Source organism: Oryx dammah, unplaced genomic scaffold, assembly GCF_014754425.2.
Source record: "Oryx dammah isolate SB20612 unplaced genomic scaffold, SCBI_Odam_1.1 HiC_scaffold_9, whole genome shotgun sequence".
Lineage (NCBI taxonomy): Eukaryota > Metazoa > Chordata > Mammalia > Artiodactyla > Bovidae > Oryx > Oryx dammah.
In genome coordinates, this window is record NW_024070193.1 from 29,851,626 (window position 1) to 29,866,836 (window position 15,211).

At 40.9% G+C, this 15,211-nt stretch overlaps 1 protein-coding gene and 1 long non-coding RNA gene across 7 annotated transcripts in view; one reads left to right on the plus strand and one right to left on the minus strand.

Annotated features, from left to right (window-relative positions):
• The window catches only part of FOXP1 (forkhead box P1), a 622,522-nt gene that overhangs the window by 173,080 nt on the left and 434,231 nt on the right, over nt 1-15,211 (minus strand). The window lies entirely within an intron of this gene.
• On the plus strand, nt 55-6,820 carry LOC120868427. The gene is made up of 2 exons (XR_005722224.1): nt 55-160; nt 566-6,820. It is a non-coding gene; the product is annotated as an uncharacterized LOC120868427 (long non-coding RNA).

Below are 15,211 nucleotides of genomic sequence, written 5' to 3' on the forward strand. Positions count from 1 at the left end.
CGAGGAGAAAACACACTGGAACATTGCCCTTTGTAGGCAACCTCAGGGACGCTTGCCTCCACAGTAGCTGCCCCGGCTCTCACTAAATGACAAAGAAACCGCAAGAATTCCTCAAGTAATTCTTCACTTTCAAAGTTGAAAGATCAGTTGGAGCTTGCAGGTAATTTTCAAAGTTGCATTTAGCACTTAAAGAAATCTATTCAGGCTACACTCTATCTAAATCACTCCAGGTCTGCAAGCATGGACAGAGCATCAGAATTGCGCCCTGGCTAGTCCAAGCCCTAGCCAAACACAGCTCATTCACCCAGACAAACACACAGCGACACGGGTTTTGGAAAACCTGCTCATGAGATATTTTTGTGATGACATTAACACAGGCAGGATGCCTCAAAGTGGGGGGAAGAAAAAAGGAAGAAAGAAAATTCAGATTCTGCAGACTTTAGAGGATTTTGTCACATGTATTTTTAAAGAACACATCGCCTGCATTCCAGGGACATGCCCTTGAGCTTGCTTTCGCTGCTTTTCCTTTTCTCTGCAATCAACCCAACTACCTGTTTATCTCCAGATGCCTGGTTTGTCTACATGAACACTCTGGAACCCTCCCCAAACTAATTATCAAAGTCCTGTCTTCCGTCACCCGAGTAACTTGACAGATATTGTGAAGAAAAGTAAACTGCTGAAGGCAGAGAAGTCAGCTTGAAAAATAGGATGAAGAGTTGAACAGCCATATTCAAAGAAAGAAAAAAAAAAATAAAAAAAAGAAGGGAAAGACAAGGGGGAGGGGGAAGAGGAAGAAAAAGGATCCCTTCTAAAAATGCACCACTGTTGTGGCAATGTTGCTCTGCCATGGAAGCAACTGATTCGTTACCGAGTGTGGAATGCTGGACTGTCTGTCATCCAGGTGCTAATACTCGGCGAAAATAACTCACTGGGAACTGTCAGTGGGATGTTTACATAGGCCCCAATCTTTTCTTCATAGAAGGAAATTTTTTACTGGAATTCATCTTCTTTTGATCTCACATTCAAAGCAACGGCAGCTTGATAGACATTCAAGTCTGAAAGCAAATCCAGACGCTGAAGATAAACCGCCAGAATATGACAGGCAGAAGCATCTAAAGCTTATAAAAACCAAGAGAACAGCATGTCGCCTGAGTATTACAATAGCAGAAATCAAGAGGCATATTAGGTGGAACTGATCAGCCACAAAAACAGTTCAAAAGGCAGATCAGAGAAACAGAGGATAAGGCTAGGAGGAAAAAAAAAGGCGGGGGTGGGGGGGTCTGGTTTACTGCCTTACCTCCCTTCTGAGCCCTGCAGCTCTTAGATGCCTGCCTCTCCACTTTTAGAAGGGGTGGAGTGTCCAATTCAAATGTTCCTGTTTAACTCAGCCAGTCTAGTTACAAACGCTGCAAATGACTTCCTAGCAATCCATTTCCGAGGGGCAAGGGAAATAGACCTTCGCCTTGCTCAGTGTCCAGCATGCTGCATGGTATTAGCGTCATCTGCATCTGATCTATAACGCAGTTTCAAAAGGCACATAGCCTGGGCGCCAGGAAAGCCAGCCCTCAACAGAAGAGCTCTACTGCTTTGAGCCCTGTGAGAGACCTCTAAGCAGTCCGGTTACCTAAAAATGGCTCATTACCGAATGAATAGGAATGCTCCAGACTCCGTCACACAGATAGATGTGTTCAGGGCGATGGACAGAGAACTGTTCAACACCTACTCGCTTTGAAGTCAACTAAGGCAATTTCATAAAGGAATTATGGCAAGAACTTTCTTAGAGGCACACAATTATTTCTTTTAAAAATAAGCCGCTTATTCTAATTAAAGTCAGTGCATATAATGAAAAAGTAATTCTCCCAACAATTTTGTGCTTAGAGCTGTTTGTTAACAAACACTGAATGTGAACAGGCAGCATCAGGTTAAAGGGCAACAGAATTCCAAATTATAATTTAGCCTGCGGTTACTCCTGATTGCAAACACCTCCAGGGAGTACAGAGCCAGATCTTTTCTGCAGCACCCATGGATTTTGAAAATTAGCCCCTCCTCTCATCTCTGCATAATGACCCAACAGTGCAATGTGGATTGAAAAATCTACTAACCAATTTAAAAAGCTGTAATCAGTTTAGGGTTTGCCTCATGCAAACAAGATTCCTGGGTAACTAAGCTACACATTCGAAAAACAAACCAAACAAACAAACACAACAAAAACCCTCCCAGATTCTGAGCTGATTTTGTTAAAAGGCACCTTTGGTCACGCTTACACAGCTATCTGATGTGCTAAGTTGGTCATTTGTCTTTAAACTGTACTAGTTCGATGTATGAAAGTTGCCACTATTCTTCTCCAAGCGTTTAAAAAAAAAAAAAAAGTTGCTTTTAATACTTACTCACCAAAAGTCTGCCAACTAAATATTCGACATAGCTATAATGGTTCCCTTTACCCCAAACTGGGAGGTTTACCATGTAAAGCGCAATGCAAATTCCTGTATATATTATAAAATGCACCTTCCCTCTGCAAAGAATGCTGTCACCCCTACGGTGATGCAAGGAGCAGGGACACTTCATTTCTCACGACCATTAAAAGTCTTTTTAAAAAATCTGCCATGTATAAAGACCTTCATTAGTATAATTAAATGACTGTTGGGGTTTTTTGATATAAACAACTTTTGATCTGTCCTTTAAAAACCTCATAACAATATCATTAAAGAGTTACCATTTTTAAAAGAGAAATTGTCTGCTTAGGGCCATGGAAGAGTAGCCATGCTCTGGGCCGCTTCCTCTCTCTCCCTTTCAGACTTCTCCTGGACTTGAATGTCACCGTAGACCTTGAATCCTTGAATGTGAAATGGCTTCACGCTAATTGCTCTAATTGCTTGAAGATGTGCAGGCAGGTGAAACCTGATCCCCGTGGCCATTGTAGAGACCAAGAACAACACTGGAATGTTTACACAGTGGTTTGATTTTAATAGACAGAAGGGCTGAGTTTAAGACAGCAAAAACACAGCTAATAGGTGACCCCTTAATGTAGTCCTCCTTTGAAAAAAAAAAAAAGGAACACACAACAAAAAACAATTTCATGTTCTAAAAGGCAGTGTCCTAAATGCCAAGGTTATTTGCTTGACTCTTGAACACACGTTACGTTACACCTGACATTTACACCCGAAACTCTACCCCGAATACATTTTTTTTTTACCTTAAAACAAAAAAGCACTTTATATGTCAGTCACCTTACAAACAGATTATGACTATATGGTATTTCCAAGTAAGTGCATTCATTTCAATTTTAAATTGAATATTTTTCGCTCTTGCAAAACTCTTGGTCCCTTAAAGGAGAAGCCTTGTATCTCCTATTTTATCCCTTTGGTTCTTCTGCTCGCCCTCTGCCCCCCACAGCCATTTATGGTATCCCTGACCCATGTACATTCCTGGACGGCAGTTAAAGTTGAATCCAAACCCCCTCCTGTGGGTGCTTTAGACAAAGGTGCATCCTTTCGGTCCCTTTTTTCTTTGTAACTACCATGTGGGGCTGTGGTCTGCTTCTCATCCAGAGGGGCTGAGGCAGCCAGGGGAGTGGCTGACATAGTCATTCAGTGGCAGTGGCCATTCTCCCTGCATATTTTAATCAACTGAGATGGATACAGAGGTTTGACAATGGCTCCCCAGAGCCCTCTCTTAACAGAGCACAAATGTAACCAATGCTGGACAGGAAATACACTGCAGCAAGACCAAGATAAAAATACAGCAGCACCTATGAGGTGTCATTAACAAGAGGAAACCCACAGAAGTTAGGGGTAGGTTTAGACAGGTGTTGAGACAGACATATATGCACATCAAGGATCTGAATGGGCAGGAATGCTTCATACAGAGCCAAGCAAACTGTGAAACAGGAAGTAAGAATTAAACGTATTACAGAATAACACAAAACAGTGGAACGATTTTAAGGTCAAGCTGGGCAATTAAAGACCATACATACATAATATTCCTTGTAAATAAGAACAGAGGATAGGGAACACCCCACAGAGCCAGGAGCACATTCAAATGGCTCTTCTCTAAGTTATGCTGTGTATTAAACTTCTAATAATAAATATAAAATGCGGAAGAAAGGGGAAGGTGGGAGTCCTTTTAAAGTTATGAAACACTTTTAGTTATATAAGCTACGTGATAAATATTGGAGCTTGTACCGCCTGGACTATTTGTCCCCAAATCCTGCAAGACAAAATGGTAAAACAGAGCTAGTGGGTAGAACACCCTTTTATTTTTTTTTTTATTTTATTTTTGGTTGTTCATCCTTTTTTTTAACTTTACAATATTGTATTGGTTTTGCCACACATCAACATGAATCCACCACGGGTGTACACATAGGACACCCCTTTAAATTGCTGGTGCCTGACACACACATTGTAGACACTCACACCTTGTTCTAAAAGGTACCATCTCCTATTAAGACCGAATTCTTCCTTCTCCAAAAAAGGAGGGGGCACAAGTAACCATTTATCCATTTAAAGATTAAGTATAAACTAGTCCAAGCCAGTGAGAGGAACATGGAGGGAAAAAGTAAACAGGCCCTCACCCCCCACCCCGAAAATAGTTCCCTTTTGAAAGCTCCATGCGGTGAGTGCCTGGTACCAAGGGCTGCCCCGTTCGCTGGAGGGGTCAGGAAAGCTATGCTAAACCGACAGGTTCCGTTTACAGCAGGCCAGAACTTTGTTTGGATATACTGGCCTTGCTCTCCGCCAGCTTAACAACAGATGGCTAGAAAACTTTCATTATGCTGCACAGGACTGAACTGCAAACAATCCAGAAAACTGTGAAAAGTTTAACTCCCTCGAAACCGATGTGCCAAACCAGGGCCTACCCAAAGCCAGCGAGCCAGTGGAGGGCCCAGGGGACATTGGAAATGATGGTTAAAAACAAGAGTACTTGCTCACTGGCCCCATCAACTCAAGGCACCATTCCAGACCCCAGAACAGCAGCAATCCACCCAGGTCTTGAGTTTAACCATTCAAAGCCCAGACCTTATAATGAGTTGTACTGACGGGCCCCCTTTTCTTTCTCCTAAAATGTACTGTCAGACTTCCCCTCGCTTTGGGCGAAAGAAAATCTTCCTTCAGACAGTTCCCCGGCTCCCTTCCCACTTTGCTTCCCTCTAGAAATTGGGAGGATGAGGTCAAATAGTCTTCCTCTAACACCCAGATTTAAATATGATTTATCCAAATCTGTCTATAATTTAAATATTCATTAAATCGATTCAATCACATGAACCCTAATATCTCCTAATGCTCCGAGACAGGTTATAAATGCACCTTCAAAGGTTTAATTCAATTGGCAATCTAAGAGGTCTTATCACTGGAAATGTGTTATTTCCATATTATTCAAGAAATGAACAAATGTGTTTTTCCACAAATGTATTCGAGAAGCTACCCTTTCCTGTTATTGAAAGAAAATTGTGTTTATTACTCCTTTAGCATAGTGTAAACTCATAAACGTCAACAGAGAGTACAAGGAAAACTGTCAACTAAATATTGTTTCCTTCATGAGCTGTTCTTCCAAGTCAATTACGCCTTTCAACTTCTGGGGCATTGTATGATAAACTGGCAGTAAAAATCATTCACATTAATATACCATGGTGCCTTGCCTGCAAAAGGTAATTAAAGAAGTAAATGACTCATAAGAATAGACATATTAGCTGCAAAATGAAAGGCAACTGAGCTGCCACATAAAAATATGTACCATTAAGATACTGCATTTTCATATTCCTGTAATCAGCTTCAGTAGACTAATGCTTATTTAATCCAGTTCTGTGCTAAGTCCATCAACAACTGTTTTTTGCTGTTTTCTCCTTGACTGAACATTATGAGAGCAGGTTTGGAATAAATACTGCAATGAGATTTTTGCATCGTCAATTGAAGAACAGGTTTTTACATTTTAAAATCGATTTTTCTTTCTCTGAGAAATACAAAGTAAAAAAGATTACTGATGGAGAAATATATATATAAATTATATAAAAATATGTATTAGTATCATGTAAAAATAGAGAGAGACATGTCTGCTAGCTGGACATGTCTCTTTAAATGGTAGAACATTTCAGGGAAATATCTGTTTCCACATTGACTGTTTCTGACCCACACCATTATCAGCACAGGGGAAATGGTATCACGCCTTTACTTGCCAGATCTCTGCCACCTTTATGAAGTGCTCCCTTTTGCTAATAACGTCTCCATCAACATGAAACGGTAAAGGCAGTTTATCGTCTGGCAAGGATGGTAGCCATCTGATTGGATAGAATCTTCTGGAAGAGAAGCAACTGTCCCTCAAATTAGGTGCGAATTTCCATTGTATGGTTTCCAAACTGACATTTGGCTTTCTTCTTCTCATCCTTCATCTCAGCCTTCCCTCGCCAGGCCAGCCAACCCACAGGACAACAGCATCAACGTGGTCAGAGAGTTTCCACTCAAGTTGCTCACCTCCCTGTGTCTGGAACCCAGATCTTGACGAGTGAGATGCGTCTACCATTTGTACTACTCATATTTCTGGGAACATGCAGATGCTTTAACTGTCTTGGAGGCTGGGGAAGTGTCTGTTCTTGTCGTGGAAATTAGGGCTCTCTTTTGATGACAAAGATGCGGGCCTAAGGATTTGCCAATTCAGTTTGGGAGTTTTAGCTTTCAAAACTCTTGCAATGCCTGCTGTGCTCATGCCAGCAATGAAAATCAGCCTGGAAAACATTAGGATATCTGTCTTCTATCATGTTTGCCAGCAATTCATTCACTTTCAATAACATCTACAGGCATCTGGATGAGGTCCTCTAAGTATCAAGAAATCGAAAAGAGATTCTTGACTTCTTTTTTTCCTTTTTTTTTAAAGATCACAGGTTTTAAATGGAGGCAAAGTTCTATATTTCTACCTAAGTTGCACCTTCTCCCTTTGCCCCCTTCTGTGAGTACATAAATTTCTGTGGCTTTAAAACTGATGAGCTGCTAGCCAGGCCCTTAAGGACAGGCCAAGATGTGAGGTCGACCATACAAGGATCCTCTGCTGCTTATTTATCTTTTACTGGTTCTCAGAAATGCTGGTAGCCTCTCAGATCTAGACTACATCTTTCTTTGTAGTGGATCAGTGCCCCAACAATCGAGCAGATATCACTTGGAACCACTATTAATGAGCTCTAGTTCTTTTCCTAATTAAGGAACAAAGGTTCCTGAGTGCACACACACATGGAAAGAGAAGAACAGACTTCTAACTGCTTCAAAATGGGATTTTTTCAAATTCAGGAAACATAATGGAATTGGGAAAGAAGAGCATTTCTACCATCCTTTACAAATAAGGCTTTACAAAACATTATTATCTGTTCTTAATACCTCATTATCAAAAATGGAAAGTTATGAATACCATGTATGGTAACCTTTGTCTTCACATGAATTAACCTATAGATACAAATACAATGATACAGGAATTAGCTTTTAAGAATACACTGAAAAACACAAAACAAAATAAAAGGCCTTTCTCTGAAAAAGAACGGCGAGAAGGCAGCTCCTCTGAGTCTGATATTCCTCAGACCTTAGCAGATTAGGATTCAAACGTGTAATTAAGAAAGATAACCCCAGTTTTTATAGTAATTAGGGGCTGAGAGAAATAGGATACTATCTCTCAAAAGTGTTACAAATACACCACACTTCTAAATAACCTGCAATGCCTGGAGAGTAGACTCACCACCAAGGGCATAGCTGCTCTTGGGGAGGGAACAGTAAATGACAGACTGGCGTTCAAGTCCATTAGCTGCTATGTGAGAGCAGCACATTCACTAGCACGCGACCTGTGAAAAATCTTAGATCTCTTTAAATCTCTGAATTGGATTACTGCATTAATTCTTAAGAACTGCAATCCTTCAACCAAGTCAAATTACCCTCATTAACAGTGGAAAAACTGCCTCTGCAATAAGTTTTTTAAAAAAAGATATTTATTACCTATAATCACTTTCAGATACTTCACCTAGAAATATGATGAATGCAGGCTAACAACTTTGAAAATGGCAGCATCCTGATTTTGCATGTTAATTTCAGATTAAAAATAAAAATGAAAGGTGCATGGTGTTTAAATTTTTTTTTCACATCTGCAGGGCATTTCCTTTTATTATATTATACCCCTTGATAAGAAGTGAACAGTCCCATTTTACCGGAGAGGAAATTGGGGCCTACATAGAGATGTTGAGCCAACTGTCCAAGTTCTCCCAGCTAATTTGGGGCACAGGAGTCTCCCGGTCTTCTGTTCTGAATTCACACTGCAGGAATTAAATCAGAAATACAGACTTCCAACGCCACTGCAACAAAACGACGCATGGACTCCTCTAAATCACACTCAGGGAATTAAAAGGCAGGCAAAATAAATGAAAAAATAGGAATGCAGCTTTGAGTGTAGAAACCATCTCCATAATAAACAAAACAGACGCTGGCTCTATGCTCCCATCACTGTGTTTGCTGAGACTGTCTAACCGGCCCTGAGAATTCATCAAGTAAGTGTTTTTACAGTGGTAGAAGAAGAAGAAATGTAAATTGATCTATTCTGCTCTTGTTGCTCCCTAAAATAGTCTCCTCGGAAATGTGAGAAGAGCTTGACTGATTCTGAACAACTTCTGGTACTTTATAGCAAATGAGCTCTTTGAAGGCCCACTACCCGCACTTCCTAGGCTCCAAGGATACTACTGCTCTAGTTCTATCACTTCCCAGCAATAAGCTGGAGTGGGAGAGTCCTCGCCACCAAAAAGAGGAGCACCTGGAAAGGCCTTGGGCGGAGGAAGCCAGTCTGCGTTTGGTGCAACACATGGTTTTGTTTATTTTTTTTTTTTTTTTTTTTTTTTTTTTTTTTATCATATATTAAGGAATGAGAGAGGTGAACATACAGACACAAGTTGCTTTTCAGAACTTGCTAGTGACCAATACTTCTACAGGGCTAAAATAAAATGCTAACTGGAGTTCAAAATAAAGACCCACAGCAGTACAAAGGCTCTGGAGTGACTTCTGAATCATCAAGAGGGGAAAAGAAAAAGGTAGATATATTATGCTTTTAGGATAGCTGTACATAAAATACACTGATTTCAATCTAGGTAGTCTTTAGTTAGTAAATGATGATAAAAAATCAAGTAAGAAGACTATTTCTTTAATGACCCTACAATCTACCATAACCCTTTCTTTTATAACAATTTCCAAAAAATCAGTTGTTAAGATGAGCACTTCAATTCCATGTCAGATATGCAGAGTTTAATAATGGAAATAACATTTATTAATCTCAGTGTGAGTCAAGCTTTTGCATTCACTGCCCTTCTGTCCTTCCAGTGACCTTTCAAGGTGCGAATTATTGTACTCATTTTCCAGAGGAGGAAAATAGGGCTCAAGGAGGCTAACTTGCCCAAGGTCAAGTGGGTGGAGGACTGCTTGGAGGTGAAGGTGAAGCTTAGGAGAAAATTAGAGAGAGGAGCTGTTCAAAGGTGAGCTGGGAGGAAAGAGGCCTCCAGCTTCAGGCATTAAAACTTATCAGGAACCGGTGCTCCAAACATCAGGTGGTTTGTGATCTTCAGACACCTCACTCACCTCCTGTTCAGTGATGCTGCCTATTTCAAAGGACAATATGGAAACTGTTCCTCTTTGGCACCACCATTCCTCAGAATCTCCCCTCTTTCAAGATCTTTATGACAGTCATTTGGGTGCTTTTCAAACAGATGCTTTAGCAGTGACCTCATGATTAACTTGGTTCACTACGCTAGCAACTTTTCTCAACAAATGTTACAGTTACCTTTTCTATAAAACCTTCCATTTATACATCATTTTTGATGCTTCCTCTGAACAAGCATGGTCTGGGCACGAGGCCTATGAAGGTTCCCCTTGCAAGGTTTACAGTCTATGAGAAACAGATAAGATATTGGCAATCCACAAATCCGGAAGTAATTAGAGAGTCATTACAAAGGAAGCCTGAATAAAACAATTTCAAGGACTTGTCATTCTTCACCTGCTAGGTAAGGCCATCAGGAAATTTGTCCATGAGGAGGTGATATTTAAGGTAAGACCTGCAAGGAGATGCCAAGGAGCGGAGGGAGAAAGTTCAAGGAGCTGGGCCACAGAGGCTGAGAAAAAAAGAATAGGTTGAAACAATGCTAAAAAATGCCAACACAATGCTAAAAACGTACCAAATAGTAACAGTTAATTGCGTTGTTCAAAAATATTATGCCCACCTCATCTATTTTTCAATTCTTTTAAGACAAATAGCTTGCACAGATTATGAATATGCTTTTAATCACAGGGCCTAATAAATACAAAATGCATCAGGTTGGCAAAAGGCAAAAAGGAATTTATGTAATTACTACTGAAAAATATAGATTAGAGTTAGCCCTTCTTCCCGTCTTTACCTCTTTTTAACGCTGTAATGCATTGGTGATAGGCAGAATTCTAAGATGACCTTCCACATCCCTACCCTTTGTTTGATATTCAAGCAAACACTATCAAGGTATTAATCTGAAGGGTTTTGCAGCTGTAATTATGGTTCAAAATCAGCTGACCATAGGAGAGGGAGATAATTTGAGCAGACCTGAAAGAATCATATGGACTTCTTATTTTGCAGTTTATATTAGGGTTTAGGGATCAGAAACAGAGAAAGTTCAACATTTAAGAGTCAAGAAAGATGTGATGTACCAATGCTGTCAGAGGCGATCACATGGAACTCTGGGTAGCCTTTAGAAGTCAAGAGTGGTCCCTGGCTGACTGATAGCAAGGAAATAAGGATCTCAGTCCTATAACCCCAATGAACTGAATTTTACCAAAAACCTAGCAGAGCTAAGAAGCAGATTATTCTCCAGAGCCTCCAGACAAGAACTCAGTCTGGGTAACCCCTGTGACACACTGAACCTCCTAATGCTCTGAGCACAGAAGCCAGCAGCTCTATGTCTGGACCTGTGGCCTACAAAACTGAGAGCAATAAATGGATGTCTTAAGCTGCTACGTTCACGGTAATAAGTTTATACAGCAAAAGAAAATCATTATATGTAGAAAAAAAGATGAAATTACATTGCCTGTATCTTAAGTAAATGGAACAGTTTCTCTTATTCAAAGAATAAGAACTTAAATGGAAAAAAGGACGGGAGAAGGGGAAAAGAAGGGAAAAACTGAGCTTGCTTTCCTGTCCTAAAAGGATCAATGTGGTGAACTAGGATAAGCCACTCACTTCTCTGTGGGCCTCACCTTCCGCTCCTGTAAAAAGAGATGATGATAATGGGAAATGATGAGGGGCATCTTTGAAGAACACAGAGTTGAGGACTTTGAAAGCTGTAAAAGCACAATTCAAGACATGATGTGAGTTTGATAACTGCTTTCGTGAGTCTTCTTGATTTTTAGCTCGCTTTTCCAATTATTCCAAAGACCTGTGTTAATACTGATCAGTAGACAAATACGGAATCATCTTTGGATGAACGAGAAAAGGAACATCCCAAACCATTCTGGAGCATCTTACAGACCATGCAAAGGGGTGGAGATACCTTCCAGGAGAGAAGAAAAGAGAGGTCAGCCTGGGGTCCTGGGGAGGAAAACCAGGTCTCCCGTCTTCCTTCCTCCATCTGCTCCACAGGCATCTGGAAGGTGGAGCCTGGGTTCAAATCCCAGCTTCCTCCACCCTGATGTAACTGCCTGTGCTGTGCTGTGGTTTTCATGCACATGAAAGGGAAGTTATGGCACTACTACCTTCTAGGGCTGCCATGAGGAGTAAGTGAAATAATATATAAACTGCTTCTTAGGACAGTGTCTAGCAGTTACAGTAAGCACCATAGAAATACTGGTGTGTTATTATTATTACTACTGCTATGGATTCCAGAATAGAAGCTACTTTTCTTCCCCCCAAAAGTCTGTTCTTTCCCCAAGGGAATTTAGAAAAATTTGGAAGATGGGGCTCAGGAAATACTGGGTTGGCCAAAAAGTTTACTCTGGGTTGTCTGTAAGATGTTATGGAAAACCCTGAATGAATTTTTTGGCCAACCTAATATGCAAAAATATATCCATAATAAGGATTTTACTACTAATGCCTTTTCATGGTACACTATAAAACCCATCTAATCTCTGAGGAAAAAAGTGAGAAAACCCCTCTGCCGTCATGATTTTCCACATAATTTTACATATGCTCAAAGGGCAAAAAAAGAGACTATCAAGGTCTTTAAAACCATGATTTATTGCTTTTCAACAAGTAGTTTGGGCAAAGCCAGAAAAGAGGATTCCCCTGCTGAAAGAGCAAAAGGAGGTAAGGAATTTCAGCCAGGGGGTCAGGGGCCAGCGCAGCCAGGAAGAAAGACACAAGTGAAACAAAAATAAAGGCTGACCTTCGCCTGTGAGTGCAGGCGACTGACTTCCTTCTCATCCTCACTGCCTTACTCGTCACCTTCCTAGGAGGGCTGGGGAGTAAACAATAAAATCACTCTCCTGAAGTCACCCTGACGGGGTAGGGCAGCCCCTGCGAAGACCCAGGGGCAGGGGTGCAGAGGCGACGCCCCCAGAGCAGGTGCTGGGTCCCCACAGCTGAGCAGCAAAGGATCCCAGCGCCCAGGTGAGGTGGGAGAGATTCCCAGGCAGAGAGAACACAAGCGGCCTGAGTGCACAGGACCTGGCAGGAGGGGCCAGAATGCCAGCAGCAGCTGGCTGAAATGAGACCGACGCTGCAACCTGCAGGTCATGTGCAGAAGCTGGGGTGCAGGTTTCTTTCTTTTCAAGCTACCAAATAGTGAAATTGACTGTTGGGGTGTGGGAGGTGTCCAGTACCATGAATTTTAACACAGGTATACATTCATACACTCTCTACCATGATCAGGATTCAGAATAGCTCCATTACCCTCCAAACTTCCTTGTACTTCCATTCATATTCACACCCTCCTACCGTCCCTAACCCTTAGCCATCACTCATCTGTTCCCCATCACTGTAGTTTTGCCTTTTCAGGAACGTCATATAAATGGAGTCATAAAGCATACAATCTTTTGAGATAAGCTTCTTTTACTCACTCCAGTGTCCACTGGAGCACTGTTTACAACAGCCAAGACTTGAAAGCAACCTAAATGTCCACGAACAAATGAATGGATAAAGAAGATGTGGTACGTTTACACAATGGAATATTGCTCAGCCATGAAAAAGGATGAAACAGTGTCATTTGCAGCAACATAGATGAACCTAGAGATTATCATAGCAAATGAAGTCATAGAAAGACAAGTCTCATATGATATCACTTACATGTGGAATCTAAAAAACGATACAAACGAACTTATTTGAAAAACAGAAACAGACTTAGAAAACAAATGTATGGCTACCAAACAGAAAAGGTGAGAGGGAGGGATAAATTAAGACGCTGGGATTAACATACACACACTACTATATACAGAGTAGATAATCAACAAGGACCTACTGTGCAGCACAGGAACCATACTCAGTACTCTGTAATAATCTATATGGGAAAAGAATCTGAGAAAGATATAGATATATGCATTAAAAGATATACATAGAATTTAATTGCACTTTGCTGTACACCTGAAACTAACACTGCAAATCAACTATATTCCAATATTTTTAAAAAAATCTAAAAAGTAAATAAAAATTATATTTTTTTTCTCCAAGTCAGTACTTTGTCTCTAGTCAGGGATTATATGTGCAATCTAGAAAGCTCCTTTATAGTATGTTAGGGAGGAAAGACAAGAAGGATTTTAGGGTGGGGGTGACTTATTAAGAATTAAAAAATGAAGCCTGGAATTCATGACCGGGCCCAATGTCTCTGGCACACAGGACAAAAACAGGGTGTTCTCATGGTACGGCAGGAGCTTGTGCAAAGCACCCCACTCAGGGTGATGCTTTTAATGCCATGACTAATGATGCCACGTAAAGGTGATGTCTTCCCGTCCTCTGTTTTTAGTGCTGCTGAACCATCCTAGATAATAAATCAAAAAAGCCAGGGTGGCTATTTGTATGGTGAGATAAGGGAAATTAATTTCAATGCCCAAACACAGACCTCCTTATATTAAAAAATGGTTTAGCAATCTTAGTCCTTTTCATGAGAATTGTCTTGGCAAACCAACACACACAGAAGACCCATTCACCCTCTGGGTTTTTAAGAGAAATACTGTTGTCTCCCGAGACTGGGAAGTCAAGGGGAAGAATCAGTTATAAAATGAGGTGCAAAAAAATAAAACACTGATTGAGCAGAAAATGTCCATGGACATTCAAGAAAGGGAGGAACGTAGTAATAAATTGCATGTCATCACATTCTTTCCACCTTTAAAAAGAAAAAACCTTCACTGTGCTTTGCAAACTATTTTAATTGTCTCATTTTCACCAAAAGTCCACACACTTTCAGGTTAAACTGTAAAAATATAAATACCAGGACCATGGACAAGAGTATATGGAGCAATAGTGAGATTTCTAAGTGGAAATGTGGCTGGAACACAGAGTTAATACCTTGGCTGGATACTAAGGGGAAGACAATGTGTAAGAAAAGCCCAGAGACTTCTCTGAGCTCCCCAGGGGTCATCCCCCCGCTGCCCCCACTCTGCGCTGTGTTCAGAACAATGTAAAGCCATCCATCAACCACGAGCCCGTTCCACTTGCTGGCGCCAAGCGAGCAGGGTTGCCACCTGTCCAGCTTTGCTGTGAATGGTCCCCTACACAAAGTCCCGCTCTGCTCCAGGTTCAAAGTAGTATTTCATCTGGACGCCTGAACTGGCCAGCATCTCCACAACAGCAGTGGTGCTCTGGCCCTCATTTGCAGAAGTCAGCTTTAAATCTTGCTTCTTCTGACCAAATTCTGGGTTTACTACAGGTGGGTATCACTGCCCTACCTGTCTCTCCTTAATTCCCTCTTTGCCCCCTAAAAATCTCTCCTCCATACTACAGCCTGAGGGATCCTTTGAAAAGATGCATCAGTTCATACTGCTGGAATCCCCACTGCATTTAACAGGAGTATTTTCTAGTCTAAATCATCTCTGTATACCACAGGGACTAAATAAACAGGATGAGTCAATAACTGAATGAATAAGTGATTGTGCACCAAGGTAGGGAGTTTCTTTTATGATCCTAGTCATGTATGAATTTATTTTTCATTTAATGTATTTTTTATTTTGAAATATCCTTGTACATGTGAAAGGCAAAGTATATTAAAAGACAATTTTAGATGCCACCTTCAGATTCCTGACAACTTTGTGGTATA